The sequence below is a fragment of the Silene latifolia genome, chromosome 11 (assembly GCF_048544455.1).
Source record: "Silene latifolia isolate original U9 population chromosome 11, ASM4854445v1, whole genome shotgun sequence".
NCBI lineage: Eukaryota > Viridiplantae > Streptophyta > Magnoliopsida > Caryophyllales > Caryophyllaceae > Silene > Silene latifolia.
The window spans coordinates 39,821,217-39,837,008 of record NC_133536.1 but is presented as its reverse complement, the minus strand read 5'-3'; the positions used below and the strand labels follow the sequence as shown (position 1 = coordinate 39,837,008).

Genomic DNA, 15,792 nt, shown 5'->3' with positions numbered 1-15,792 from the left:
AATGATTCTTTGATTTTGTGCTACTACCACCAGTCTACACATGTAGATAATTAAAATAATAAAAAATCCAAAGGTAACATATCCTAGCTATCTAGTTGGAGTAATAAAAATAAAGAGTACTTAACTAAATACCTCATCAACCTGCTCTTTCAATGATGAGGTAGTAGTAGCAGGTATGGCTGGGGACTTAGGCTTATCCGTCTTTTTTGTCCCCTACACAAAATTTCCATGCTCTTTAGAAATACAGAAAAAATATAAATAAAGGGAGGTTTTTAAGAAAATGGAGAAGTTAATTAAATACCTCATCAAATTGTTGTATGGACGAGGTAGTTGGCATGTCCGGGACTTAGGCTTATCCGCCTTATCCGGCTTTTTTGTTCCCTATAAAAAATTTTCATGCTTTTTAGAAATACAGAAAAAATATAAATAAAGGGAGGTTTTCAAAAAAATGGAGAAGTTAATTAAATACCTCATCAAGTTGTTGTCTCGACGAGGTAGTTGGCATGTCTGTGGACTTAGGCTTATCCGCCTTAGGCGGCTTTTTTGTTCCCTATAAAAAAAAAATAACATATAAATTTAACATATAAAAACATTCAACAATTAAAAATTTAACATATAAAGGTATTTTTTCTAACCCCAACTGCTTTCGGCTGAGGCGGAGACAAACGAGCCAGGAAGATGTGAGATTCAGACCATTAGATAAAACTTTCAACCGCATCTCCCAGAATGGTAATGTCGTCACGAACTGGGACGGGCAGTTGAAAGTTTTCATGGCCTGGAAAGACTTCAGTTATCTCCAATTTTCTATGATTCGGCAAAAGTTTTTCGCCATGAACAACCACTGCAGTTTCCGCTGCTGATTTGGTGGGCACTTCTACGAGAGCCCGGCCAACACGCACAATTGGTTTCTCGAATTTAGGGTCAACAAGAATAATTGGCCTCCTGTTTACGGCCTGAAGAATACACATACATTATTATATCTCAAAATTTAATAGAATTGATATAAATTTAACTAATTAAACACTTCATGCATACCTTACTAAAAACAGTGAACTGACTTGAACGGGATGTATGTTGTTTTTCATCAGCCGTCTTCTCAAGTTGCATCTCCTTTTCAGACCCATTATTTACCTAATAAAATTAACCAATGGCACGATGTCAGAAGTTATAGCATTAGAGCTGGCATGGAACACACCCCCTGATCTTACCCCAAAAAAAAAAAGGAAGTATTAGGTACCTCATCGGCTTTAGTTGTTACAACTTCCGAAGCATTAGGTACCTGATCTTTCTGAATCTCGTTGACCGATACTTCCTTCTCATGTATTGCCAAGGTAGTAGTGTTCTCGGCCTCTTGACCAATCTGTTGTACCTTATTACCCCCTTTAATGACATCCTCCATATCTTCACTTCTTCTTCGGAAAGCTTGCCTCCAGCATTCATCTTTAGTAGTACGGATGCCATTAACTGAAGCTGCGTGCCAAGAATGTAATGTTTCAGCAATTTTTATCCCAACAATAACATGTGAATTGAACTTAAATGAAAATAATAGAATAAATGGTACCATGTCAGTCTTCTCAGCTTTAGTCTTCCTTTTCTTCTTTTTCAGGGCAGTTGTCCCATAATATTTCGTGACTCCAACCTGTAACGGGATGCCCCTCAATCGACCTGGATGTTCGGGTCGGCCGATCGCTCTAGCAAGAACGTCTTCACGACCATTGGGAGTGAATTTCCCTTCTTCTACCTCCTTCAATACCTTGTCCTATAATATATTAAATAAACTTCAAATTATATTTGTGACTAAAATAATAAAGTTAGTAATGAACTCGTCTTAATAAAATAATGCTTACTATGTTGGCCAACACTTCCTCATCATATTTGTCACGCGACCGGGATCCTTTAGGCGTGTGCCCTTCTTTATTATAAGTTACATGCCGATCCAAGTCGGTCACTCCCTTTGTCACCTACACATTAACATGGTAACGTTATACATGTAAATGTGTATTAAGTCCAAGTGTGATTAAAAAAAATCAAATCTCACAAGGGAATGCATGCTACTTACGAGGTTTTCCTCTATCAATCTGTAACCGCCTCGAGAACCATACCATTTTCCCTTCTTGCATGAAATGTTAGCACGATTTCTTCTGCTAACGGCCTTCAAATTATATAAAAGCGCAAGTACATGAGATAATAAAAATATTATATAAAGAACGCATTAATTAAAAAAATGATAGGTAAATCGTTAAAAGGCGAGGATATTTAACCTGAAACTTCTCACTAGTTCTCATCGCTTTGAAAAGATCCCATTGTTCCTGACTGATGGTGGGACACTTATTGTCTGCCGGTGGGCTCTTACGCATCTCCCCCGTTGCCTTGTCCACATACAACCAATCCCTAGCAACGTCACACTTCCACTGCCTTAGGGCACCCCCTGCCTTCTGCATTAAATACTTATCATGGCATTCATCGGCAATATCAATGGCTTCCTTTATACGAGCCAAGTATAACTCCGCCAATTTTGGATTCAAATTTCTAACATCATCTAAATGGATAGGCACAAACTGTCTTGTGCAACATCCAATCCAACTGGATAAAAAACCCGCATTTGGACCAGTAGGAAAACCCTTCGAGCTCCATGTTATTTTAAGAGGCTCTTTACGGCTATAGCTGCAAGGGCTTGCGGGTACTTCGTAGCACCCCTCTCACCAGGCTTATTATTCTTTGACTTCTTTTCCGTTTTTCACCCATGATAATCCTAAAACCCAAATATGAATGAAATAGTAAATGAACAACTTAACAACGTCATGCAAAGTATTATCTAAAACCCTAAAGAGGAATGAAAAATTAAAACAACAGTTTGAGCTTCTAAAATCCTAAACCCTAATAAGAGGAGTGAAGTAGATGATGCAGGATTATAAAGATAACAAAGAAGACGAAAAATAAACAGATGCATGAAAAAGAAAAAAGACGATCGTCTTAAAACCCTAATGACGAAACACAAAATTAAAGTGAACATATCTGATGATGATGATGATGATGATGATGATGATAAAGAGAACGAGCAGGATGATAAGGGAAGGCAACGGAATCTGGGCGATGGCCGGCAACGAGAATGTAGAAAGCGGGGGAGAGAGAATAATAAACTCAGGATACCAACGGTTGAACTGGTGTTGTGTGTGTTTGTGTGGTATGTTGTATGTGTTTGTAAATTAGTTTTTTATTGAGACGAACTATTGACAACGGGTCCTCAAAACAAAACCGTTGTTATATGTTAATAATAACGGGTTAATAAAAGTCAACCGTTGTCATAACTTTATTACAACGGTTAAAATATACCCGTTGTAATATATTTTCACCAAATTTGCGCCAAAATGAAATATGTCTAAAAAATCAATGACAACGGGTAAGGGTGCTACACCTGTTGTTGAAAGTAATAACAACGGGTAATGTAACTATAACCGTTGTTATTGTTGAAACTTTTTTTTAAAAAAATTACTGTAATTCCATTACCATCCAAACCTGTAACAATACATACTGTAACAGCATAAGCACTATATACTGCAACATTATTCAGCAATTTCAACAACAGCATCCACATCTAATAATAAGATCAAGAAAATAAGACAACACCAGCATGGATGCATATTGCATATCTATAGGATTTACCATGCCATGCAAATTTGGGAACCTTTATTTAACAATGACTATTGGTTCTATTGGCTTTTTAAAGCTACCAAAAGCTAAAGACATACAACACATCTCAAAATTGCTATAAATTCAGAAAATAGGCATCCCATTAGCTCCCCACAACTCACAAATAAATTAAACCATCAAATTACTGGTCTGAAAATGACTCAAAATGTTGGTCGTCCATATCACTGTGTCCTGATGAATGCCCCAGGCCACATAGATATAGACAATGGAAAATTTGCTGCCAAGAGCTTTAATCCTTTGAGGAATAAGCTTATTGAGCTGGGATACTCGGTCAGCAAAGTTAAGCCACAATGGGGGGCCATGGGGATTCAAAGGGAGTCTACTCATTCAGTTTGGAACATCACATGCAGAATCAGCATTTAAGCTTTACATGATGTTTCAACTTATAGGCCATGGCAAGAACGACTGGAATGCTCCGAATAGGACACTCGAACCATACCTCTGGGTAGCCACAGACTCGGATGCTGAGCTTTTGAAGAATACCGTGGACTATGTCCAAGTGCCGTATGCGACCATCATTGATGGGCAGCAGTCGGCCAGGTCAGAAAGCGTCGATGCCTACAACCAGGTTGTGGCTGTTTTCCAAGCAATGTACCCCTAAAACCCCTACAAAATGTGTCCTTGTTTTTGGTTGAAACTTCCAAGCAACGTCGTGTGTTATTTGTTGAGTGTCAAACTGTGTGTGTCTGTATCCGCCTATCATAAGCAGTGTCGTGGTCCTGTATGAAAAGGCAACTTAAATAAAGATAATGTGTAACCCTGCGGTCTTGTAAGATTTCCAGTACGTTTGTATTAAATATGCAGTTCCTTCTACTAATCTGTTAAGTGGAGATAGGTATTTAAAAAAAAAAAAAAAAAAAAAAAAATTACTAAAAGGAAGATATATATATTTTTTTAAAAAAAGCTACTATTTATAAGATATAGTGGGTAGATCATATGAGAACGGAGGAAGTAATAACTTACATTATGGACCATCTCAGGATCGGGGACGTTTCTTGGATGTCATAGTTTCTTCGTTAACTCAAATACCTTCACCATGGTCATCACGCATATATATGCTTTCAGTGTCCTCATGATCAGTGTCAACATCGTCGAAATAAGATACAGTGGTAGAGTGATCCATTCCCTCAAAAACGACATCCTGATCTCATCACCATTATCGGATGGACTACTCCTTCCATTACAAAAAAAACGTTTCGATGCGACGGACACATTGCGACGGAAGATAAACCCGTAGCAAATTTAAACCTGCGACGGATCCTGCGACGGGCCTCATAATCTGCGACGGACTTGCGACAGACTTTCCGTTGCAGCATATTTTCCCAGAGCGCCAAATTTTTTGACATGGCGGGAAGGCCTGCGACGGAATTTTCGTCGCTATATTAAAATAATATTAAATTCTGCGACGGATATTCCGTCGCTGCATTAAAATAATATTTTTCCTGCGACGGAATTTCCGTCGCAGGCTTTTTTTAGTGTCCAACTGTACACCTCTTTACACGCTGGAAAAATAATATTATTTTATTCCTGCGACGGAAATTCCGTCGCAAGATTTATTATTATTTTATTTTTGCGACGGAAAGTCCGTCGCAGGCTTTATTTATACGGGCAGCAGCGCAATCCTTCTCCTTCATTATCACTCTTCAATTATTTACCCCAAAATTCCCAAAATTCCGTCTCCCTCAATCCCACCACCACCACTCCCACCACCACCACTCCTACCACCACCCTACCCCCCAAATCACTCCTCCTATTTCTCCTTTCTCCTTTCCCTTTTCCCCTTTCTTCTTCTTTCCCCTTTCTTCTCCTTTCCCCTTTCCCTTTTTTTTTTCTGCCGCCGCCGCCTACTGCCTGCCGCCGCCGCTCCCTTCCTTTGTCTCCTTCTCTTAATTAATATAAGGTTTGTTTACTTAATTTTACTATTTTGATTAATTAGAGTTTATGGTTATTGTTTTGATTAATTATGATTAGTTTAGGATGCTTAGTATTATTAGGATTGTTTAGTTTAGTTGAAAGCCAATTTAGGATGTTTAGGATTGTTTAGTTTAGTTGAAAGCCAATTTAGGATGTTTTTGGGAATTATATTTTTGGTTTGCATGAAGTGAGCTAAGTATGTTCAAAGCTCTTTTAAATCGATTATAGTTGATGGTAGTGAAATTTTGATGTAAATAATTAAATAAAATGAGGCTACTCGACATTGAAGCAATTTTGAATTCATCTATTGCTCATAAAAATAGAGAAAAAATTTATAAAAATGTTTTAAATTAAAGGAGGAATATTATAACGAAAAAAGGGTCTAATATTAATAAATGTATAACGACTTTGAAAGTAGTTTGTAGTATACAAAAGTATATTTACCCATAAATCAACATTAATGAATCATAGTGGACAAATAGAACAGGACACTTTGCGTTTATGACATTGTCATAGCATTTAGGATTATTAGGGTAGTTAATTTAGTTTAGTTAAAAGCCAATTTATGATGTTTAAACCAATTTTAGGATGCTTACTCAACTTTTGCTTAGTTTTATAAGGTTTATTAGTAATTATTAAGTTTGTTTTGATAAGTTGTGTTTTTTTTGTGTCATGTTTATTTTTTTTACAAATATTAATTCATCTTATGCTTGTGTTGTGATTGTTAATATATTTTTGACCTAGTACCCGTTCAGGGATTACACATTAGGTGTAATTCTTGAATAGTCCCCGTTTTGGGACTGTCTTTGAATCTTTTATGCCATTTAGGTGGTAAATACTCAATTTTTTTCTTGATTGTTATGAGACAAAATTTGATTGACATTTCTTTTAATGTTCTCCGAATACATATGTAGAGTGAGAATTCATTCTAAATAATGTATTTGGAGAACTGTAAGGAAGTGCTGCCGAATTTTTGTCTCATTACAATCAAGAAAAAAAATTGGGTATTTAGTAATGGTATGAAAGATTCAAAGATGGGTTTAGGTTGGAGAGATAAGGACCCCAATCTGAAAGTATTTTTTTTGAGTTGTTGTTGTTGTTGTTGTTCTTTGTATGAAAGATTCAAAGATGAGTTTATGAATGCTCTTACCATTTTTATTAATAATTTTTATTTACTAATATATATGTAGATTTGCAATGAAGAGATTAGAACGAAACTGGATGTATGAAAGGTTGGATTCCAATAAAAAATTAAGGAAGGAATTCGTAATAGGGGTTAATAAATTCATTGATTATGTTAAGCAACAAGACGAATTCATTAGAAAGAAAGGAATTAGGTGTCTATGTAGTAAGTGCAAAAATAAAAAGTTTTTAGTTGAACAAGAAGTACGAAAACACCTTGGTCTAAAGGGTTTTTGTGACAACTATTATGATTGGGTGTGTCACGGAGAGAAATTCCCCGTTGAGGAAGAGGAAATGGCAATGCCCAATGACAATCCTTATAGGGATATGGTTGAGGATGCGTTGCGCGATAGCATTGATCAAATTAGGGAAGAAGCTCTTAATGCCGAGGTGGTTGATTAGAAATAAAGAAATGTTGACTTTATGGTTGACCATTGCGTCTACGTGGCCTCTTATGAACAGTGCATAGCGACGGAAATTCCGTCGCAAGTCCATCTTTTGCGACGAATTTCTGCGACGCTTTTATCCGTCGCATATTTTCCTTTGCAACGGCATTCCCGTCGCAAAACTAAATTTTGCGACGAAATAAAGCGACGGAATAAATCCGTCGCAAGTTTTGTTTTTGCGACGGGATTGGCATATTTGCGACGGAGTTTTCCGTCGCTATGGAAGCTTTTCTTTGTAGTGTTCTACTCCTTATAGACAGTACAACAGACCACTTCTTATCCATAAGATCGGTGACATAGAACACTTGTTTAGCTTGGGATGCCAGTATGAAAGGATCATCCTTATTATTGCCAACCTTACCCAGATTGACCAACGTAAATCCCATCTTATCCTTTCGGACACAATGGATGTTGTTATCAACCCAGTTACATCGAAACAAAGGCATTGTAAAATCAATGTAATCTAGTACCAATATTCTTGAATAACACCATAATAAAGGCATTTTCCCCAAATAGGCTTTTTATCTTTTGAAGTAGCAAAGTGCATTGCCTCAAATTCAGAACTCACACCACTATTTTGCATTGTGCTCAACTCATCTTGCTCGCGGGTGTAAAAAGTATATCCATTAATGGCAAAACTGCTGTAAAAGGTGACCCTGGCATTTGGACCTAAACCAAGACGTATTAACCTAGGAGAGATGTCATCACCAGTTTGATTCGTACACTCTAAGACAATATTCCTAAACCACTCTGCAAACGTCTTCGTATGCTCGTTTGCAATCCACTTCTCGGTCTTGTTTGGGTGATCATATTTGAGCTCATCTTTGTGTTGTTGAATATAAGGTTGCACCTTATCTTCGTTGTTTAGCACATACGTATGTGCTAAATGCAACATTTCACGTGTCACAATTTTTTCAACCCGGCCCCTAAACCTTTTCCGGTTATCCAGTCACTATGACGATTCTTAGGAACGCCAATCAACTCCTCAGGGGAGAGATGAGCGTAACAATATGAAAGAGCTTCGTATAAAATAGCGCGTTCAGCAATACAACCTTCCGGACGATACCGATTAGATGTATAGTCCTTGTAGACTTTCATCAATCTTTCGAAAGGATACTGGTATCTCAAGTACACGGGCCCAAGGTTCAAAATCTCCCAAACCAAGTGAATGGTCAGATGAATCATGATAGTGAAGAAAGAGGGTGGAAAATACATTTCCAACTGACAAAAAGAGGTTACAACGAGGTCCTGCAATGAATCTGCGTCATCGGGATCGATGAATTTCTCGCATATGGACTGGAAGAAGAGACAGAATCTAGTTATCGCATATCTTACCTTTTCAGGTAAAATGGAATGAATAGCCACATGTAGTAATTGTTGCATCAAAGTGTGACAATCATGTGTCTTTAACCCGGTGAGTTTTAGGTCTTGCATCGACACTAGGCTTTTGATGTTCGACGAATAACCATGTGGCACTTTAATTCCATTCAAGCATGCACAAAACTCTTTTTTCTCATTCCGTGAAAGGGTATAAAGCTTTGGCGGTAAAAATGTACGATTACCTCTCTTCTGTGGTGCCAACTCTAGCCTAATACCCATCATTTTCATATCTTCCCTAACTGCGGCGTTATCCTTTGTTTTACCAGGAACATTCAGAAGGGTATTGATAATATTATCACAGACATTTTTCTCAATGTGCATGAAATCGAGGCAATGCCTGACCTCCAGGTCAGGCCAATATGGAAGTTTATCAAAAAATATGGATCTTTTCTTATACCCACGAGTAGACAATTTAGAGCCACTCTTCTTCCCATAATCTATCTTAATATGCTTTACTTTCTGATAAACTTCATGCCCACTCAAAATTCTAGGAGGTTGACGAAGTTCTTGTCTTCCATTGAATGCTTTCTGCATCTTGCGATAACAATGGTTATGATACAAGAACCTCTCATTTCCCATATACACATAATTACGAGAAGACTTCAAGTATTCAGACTCGATATCCTCCCCACACAATGGACAAGCCTCTTTCCCATGAACTGTGTGCCCAGAAAGGTCGCCATAAGCCGGATAGTCAGATATTGTACACAATAACATCGCTCTCAAATTGAAAGTTTCGTTCATATATGCATCAATTACTTCTATCCCACTATCCCATAACATTCGCAAATCATCTAGAAGAGGTTTCAAATAGACATCTATATCATTTCCAGGTTGTTTAGGGCCGGAAATTAACAACGACAACATCAAATACTTTCTTTTCATGCACACATATGGAGGTAAGTTATAAATAGCCAACACTAATGGCCAAGTACTATGTTGGCTACTCATGTTTCCGTGTGGGTTCATTCCATCAGTGGACAGCGCTAGACGTAAGTTTCTAGGTTCATTGCCGAACTCGGGATACTTAGCGTCGAACGATTTCCATTGCATACCATCTACCGGGTGTCTTAGCTTTCCATCATTTTTTCTTCCTGTTTCATGCCAAGTTAACATTTTTGAATCATCGGGATTCGCATAAATCCTTATGACTCTTGGTATCAATGGAAAATACCACAACACCTTAGCCGGGATCCCTTCCTTATCCTTATAACGCCACTCCAAACATTTAGGGCAATTGGTTATGTTTTGATATAATTTCCGATACAATATGCAATCATTTGGACATGCATGTATTTTCTCAGATTTCATACCCACTCCTCTTATTAGTTTTTTCGCCTCATATGTCTTAACAGGTAGAACATTACCATCTGGAAGCAATTCCTTTATCAAGGCTAAAAAACTAGTGAAACACGGCCCCCTTGATATTATACAACTTCACCACAGCCGACATTTTTGTGAACTTACAACCAGGATGCAGAGGTGCTTCAGACTCACACAACTTCTCATACATGTTGTTAAGGTCATCTCAATTAATAGTGTCATCACCTACATCTTCAAAAGCATTCGACTCATCATCATTCTCTTCATTATCGATAGACCCAACATTCAACTTCTCTGCTTCCAACTCAAAAAACTCGGCAAACTCAGGATCATCAGTTAGCCTTTCGTGTACCTCAACATCATCTTCTTCAGAGCTATTCTCGTCCTCTAATGGTTCCTCATGAAAAATCCAACGTGTATAGGATGGACTAAATCTCCACTTTTCTAGGTGTATTTTAACGTCTGTAAAAGCTACATAGCTAATATTACGACATCTTTCACAAGGACATGCAATACGAGAATAACCTTTCAAATTGTTCGAAACGACTTCATAAAATTCAGCTAAACCATCCTTATAGTTGCGGTCACTCATATTTGCATCAATCATCCAAGTTTGAGTCATTTTTCTACATTCGTAATATATAGGCAACTAATTCAGAAAATCCAATAATAGGCAAACAAATAAACGAAATTCAGGAAAGCAATTAAGCTAAATTATCAACAAATTAGATAATAACCCAAAAAATCCTATATCTATAAGCGTTGCTAAGAAACATATATAACTGATTGATAAACACGATGAGGGAGAGAAGACGATGATAACAGTGACGGAGATGAAGACAGAGAGACGATCAGGGAGGAATGGAGGATGATATTTGTGTATAGTAGCAGTATTAGCTTGTGTTTGTATTTTGTAGCGTATAGCAGAATAAAGCAATCTGTTGTTCTTAAGATTTGCATTATATTAATAACAACGGTTATTCAGTCTACTACCGTTGTTACAACCTAATAACAACGGGTTCTAAACAAACCGTTGTAATTACTTTTCACTAATTTTGCGCCAAATTATTAACAACGGTTAAAATATATTACAGACTCAACCGTTGTTATTAGTTTTTATATTAACAACAGTTTTGAAAGTATGACCCGTTGTTAAAACCAATAACAACAGTTAACAACACCGAACCGTTGTAATTAAGTTTGGTAAAATTCGCGCCATCCATTCTACAAAGTCTTATGATGATTTAAGCGTTGCTAAAGGGCCGTTGTAGTTGCCTGTATTTGTAGTAGTGAGAGAAGCACCTTATGATGGGTATGAGTTTGGTGGGGAGGACATGAGTTATATATGGTTGTGATGGATAGTGGGAAAAGAAAACGGAGGTTAATAAGCATATTGAGGCATGTAGCATGTTTTGTGAGATATGGTGAGTGATATGATGGTGAGTTGAGCAATGTAAAAGTAAATGAATATGGGTGAGGGGGTGATGTAAGTCTACGGAACGTGAGAATGAAAAGACTGAAAGGAAGGATGTGGATAGTAGCAACTTGAGATGTGTAAGGAATTATGGAGGGAGATGGTTAGATTGTGTTGGTGTAGATACCTCATTTCTGCACCTCCCACAAACCACCCGGTGATGATTGGGCCGCATGTTTGGTACGCGGAACGATTTGTGACAGTTCGTAAGTTTATCGTCAAGTGATCGCTCAAATACTTGTGTCTACCTCTTAATTGTCATCTACGTGCCGATACGGTCGTTTTGGCAGTAATTAGAGTACATTTGGAGTCCGGGTCAAGAACCGTCTTCATTTTCTAAAACCGAGTCAGAATGTTCTGGAATGTTCCGGATATTTCTATTCCTATTTTGCAGTCTTTTAATCTTTGGGAAAAATTTCCCATAATATTCACACAAAATATTAAGGAAAACAAGATTAATCCGTTATTCCATAATCAAAACACGGAAATCTTTCTTCCGCAGGAGGAAACCACTTGGAAAAGGACGCAGCAAGTGCTGCGCCTCTTACCAAGTACTTTTCTGCGTATTTTTCGTATCTTTTCATATCTTTTCGAGATTCACTTCCAAAGTTTCTCCGAAAAACCCTACTTCCGTCGTGCGATTAGTATAAATAGAGACCTTAGGTCTCACATATTTCTCACGCGAGTGTCCGCCCTTCTCTTCTCCCTTTGCATTCTAAGACCACGCTCTTGCTTTTTGGCGTCTACGTGCTTGAACTTTCGACCACGTAAGCTTGGATCTTTCTGAGTGCCAGCCTCGTTTTGCATGACCGACCAATTTGACCAACTCCACAATCAATCAACTTAATCAATCTTGTTTAATTTCCTCTTAGAGGGCATTTTCGTCATACATTCGAGTCGAGCATCACTAAACGTTAACTTAGTCAATCTCGTTTCGTCAAACATGTAAGTCTGAGGGTGTAAATCCTTCTTTTATTTATTGTATTTTATTTTTGTAATCATTAATGTAAGATTTATGTCGAAAATACTCTTAAAACCGATTTATAAAACTTTATTTTAAAACCCTTTTTACGGATTATCAGGAGACCAACGTCGAGAAAGGACGCAGCACCTGCTGCGCCTCTTCGTGAGGCTGCCGCAATTTCTGGTCCCTTTCTTCTTCCTTCGTCTTTTGTTTGTCTGTTTGTTTTTGTTTCGTTTTCAATTGTTCATTGTTTCATCGACACAGTAATTTCTAGTATAATAATTCTAACATATAAAGTAATTCATTATTAATTAATTCATCTTTTAATTCCCGACTTAAATCCCTTATAATTCATATTTCCGGGTTTTCGTCATTAAAATCAAATCGGGTTTTAGAGGTTCGATTCATCGATATTGAATCTCTGGAATTCATCACTGATATACTTTCATTTGTTATTTATCGTCACCATCATTAGTTCGTCATTAATAACTTGTTTAGCCTAATTAATTTTGTTTAGTTTGTTTAATTCATTTGTTTAACCTATTAATCTTGTAATTAATTCGTTTAAATTATTTTCATTCATGTTTTATCGTTTTTATGACCTTAATCGCATGTAAATAATATGTTAAGCACTTTCATCCGAGTCAAATACCATTAATCGACAATTAAATTCACCAATGAACATTAACGAGATGCGGTTCCGGCTTCACAGCCAGAACTCAACCCACGAACAGACGCAGCAACTGTTGTGCCTCTTCCAAAGGACGCAGCTCTGCTGCGCCTGTTCCCGGTTGATTTATGTCCCTGAACTCCCGTTCTGCCTTGACTTAGTTTATTAGTTTACGTATTTAATTAACTATTATTCGTACTATCACCTAATTTCTGTTTGTTTATTTATTTATTCTTTCTTTTCTAAAATTATCCGTTTTAAATGTATTTTCGACATAAATCAATAAATCCGATGTAATTGTTGTAATTTTCCTTTATTTTATTTCTTTTATTGTATTTGATACGTGCATATTCTATACACTTTATCTGCGGTTTTGGCACGTATTTCCATGCACAATTGTTAGCTTAAGGCTACTATTTCTTCCGAAACGGTTTACTTTGCATGTTCTATGATTTATTGTAGGAATGAGTGGAAGTAAGCTAAATCAAGCCTAATTCGTCCTCCGGAGGCAACTTTAAGGAAGCCCATAAGAAGGAGATTCAGATTCACCCACCTTGGGATGCGTGCAATGGAGTGAAGAGCTGATTTGAAGGAACAAAAGAGCCACTGCACAGCATCACCAGTCGATCGACCTCTCCCACCAGTCGATCGATCGTTGAAATCAGCAGAGTCGCTATTCGCATCTACCGTCGATCGACCATCTTGATTTGGTCGATCGACCGATCTTCAGTGAGAATTATTTCTTCGTGTTAGACTTTTAAAAGCCCAACTTGTAATTAACTTTTGGCATCTTTTATGAGTAGAACGCGGAATTTATTAGGTTATGCTTTTCATTATTGAAGAACTCAGTTTTTAGATCTAGCTTTGCTGACGGAAAACCTGGATTTCGATACTTTGTTCTTGAATTCAATTAGTAAGTTTTTATGCAATTCCTTTCTTCTTTTAATTCTTGGTATTTCAATTCTTGTTTTATCAATTTAATTCCAGAAATTCATCTCTTGTCCTTTGTCTTTTATTTAAATTCAATCATGTCAATCTTGTTCTTTGTTATCAATTTAGCAATTGTTTTAGTTTTAGTCATGCGTAGCTAATTGTTTTGATTGGGAATGAGGTGAACCATGGCATAAATTAGGATTGTTTGTTAGCATGAATTCTTCCGTTTCGGTTTTGTCGTCTGTTGATATGTCTTTTTGCTAGATTGAGATTAGTAATTAGAACTATCATTAGATTGGAATTTCTCTTGAGTGAAAGCTTTGAGAAATTTCGGGGAATTAGAAGACCGCAAGGTTAATTTGAGCATAGATCGAAAGGCTTGCTTATACCCCCTGAGACCGTATTATAGGATTTCTGTTACCTTATTGTCCTGACCATTGCCATGGTGAACCGAATTTCCCGATCCCTTTTTTATCTTGTTGAGAAATTTCATTTTAGCATTTAGTCAATTTAGTCAACTAATCTCAAACCCCCCCAATTAATTGTTACTTTTATAGACTGAAAAATAGCAAACAAAATCAACCTTGTCTCTCTGTGGTTCGACCCTTACTATCACTAGCTATAGTTTTAGTTTGGAATTATAAATTTAATTTTGATACAAAACGACGGTATCAAATTTTGGCGCCGTTGCCGGGGAGACGGTGTAATTCTGTTTGCTTTATTTTTAGTTTATTTTTCTTGTCTCAAGGAACTTTGGTTCCTTGAGACCGTTGCTTACCTTTGCTTCTAGTTTTGCTTTTGCACAGTTAGAAGGCAGGTTTTTGAGAGGAAGACTTGAGTACTCTCATTTTGGCAATTATGGCTACAATATATGACAATCTACAGCCAAAGGAACACCATCTTCCAAAGGGGAACCAGTTACCTACCCCTACTACGGGTAACTTCGAATTTCGTTCCTCTTATATCGATTTAGTGGAGCGAAATCAGTTTGCTGGTCTACCAGATGAGGACCCCTTGAAGCATATGGAAATTTCCACGGACTCTCATTGTTCCATACCTATACCAGCTGGGGTGACTCAGGATGAAGTAAAGGGGTTGATGTTCTTATACTCCTTGAAGGATTCAGCGCGAGATTGGTACCGCTACCTTGATAGGGTAGCAACTGGAGTCACGGACTGGACATCTCTAGCATTAGCCTTCTACAAGAAGTACTTCCCACTTTCAAAGACTGACGCCTTGAGAAGTAAAATCACAAGTTTCCAGCAAGGAGCTGATGAAGGTTTTTGCGAAGCATGGGGACGTTTCAAAAGTTTGGTCCGAGCTGTCCCTCACCATGGTTTCCAACAATGGTATCTTTGCAACCTATTCTATAATGCTCTATATGATGATTACAAGGTCATCCTGGATGCAGGTGCTAATGGAAGGTTCCAAAACAATACCGCTCAAAGTAAAGGTTGGAACACTATCGAGGAGATGGCAGTCCATAGAGCTGAGTTTGGAAGTTCACGTGGAAAATCACGAAAGCAAAGTGATGAAATGAGTGCCGTTGTGACACTTATAACTTCTATTTCTACCCGTCTCGAGAAGCTCGAGATTTCTGAAGCTTCCAAGGAGAAAGTTGAAATACCTGTTCAAAACTCAGATGAGATCGAGAAGTTGAGAGAAATGGTCCAACTCCTTTTGGTTCAAATGGCGAATATGGAAGCAGCCAGGATTGAGTCCTCAAAGAATTTTGTAAAGCAATTAGAGAATATAGAGGCTAAGCAAGTTGCTAAATCTTCAAGCAAATGTGAAG

The 15,792-nt window shown here is 37.5% G+C and overlaps 1 non-coding gene across 1 annotated transcript; it reads right to left on the bottom strand.

Annotated features, from left to right (window-relative positions):
* Positions 1 to 15,230: 15,230 nt before the first annotated feature.
* LOC141615781 (small nucleolar RNA R71) lies at positions 15,231 to 15,337 on the bottom strand. The gene has a single exon (XR_012530182.1). It is a non-coding gene; the product is annotated as a small nucleolar RNA R71 (small nucleolar RNA).
* Positions 15,338 to 15,792: the final 455 nt, after the last annotated feature.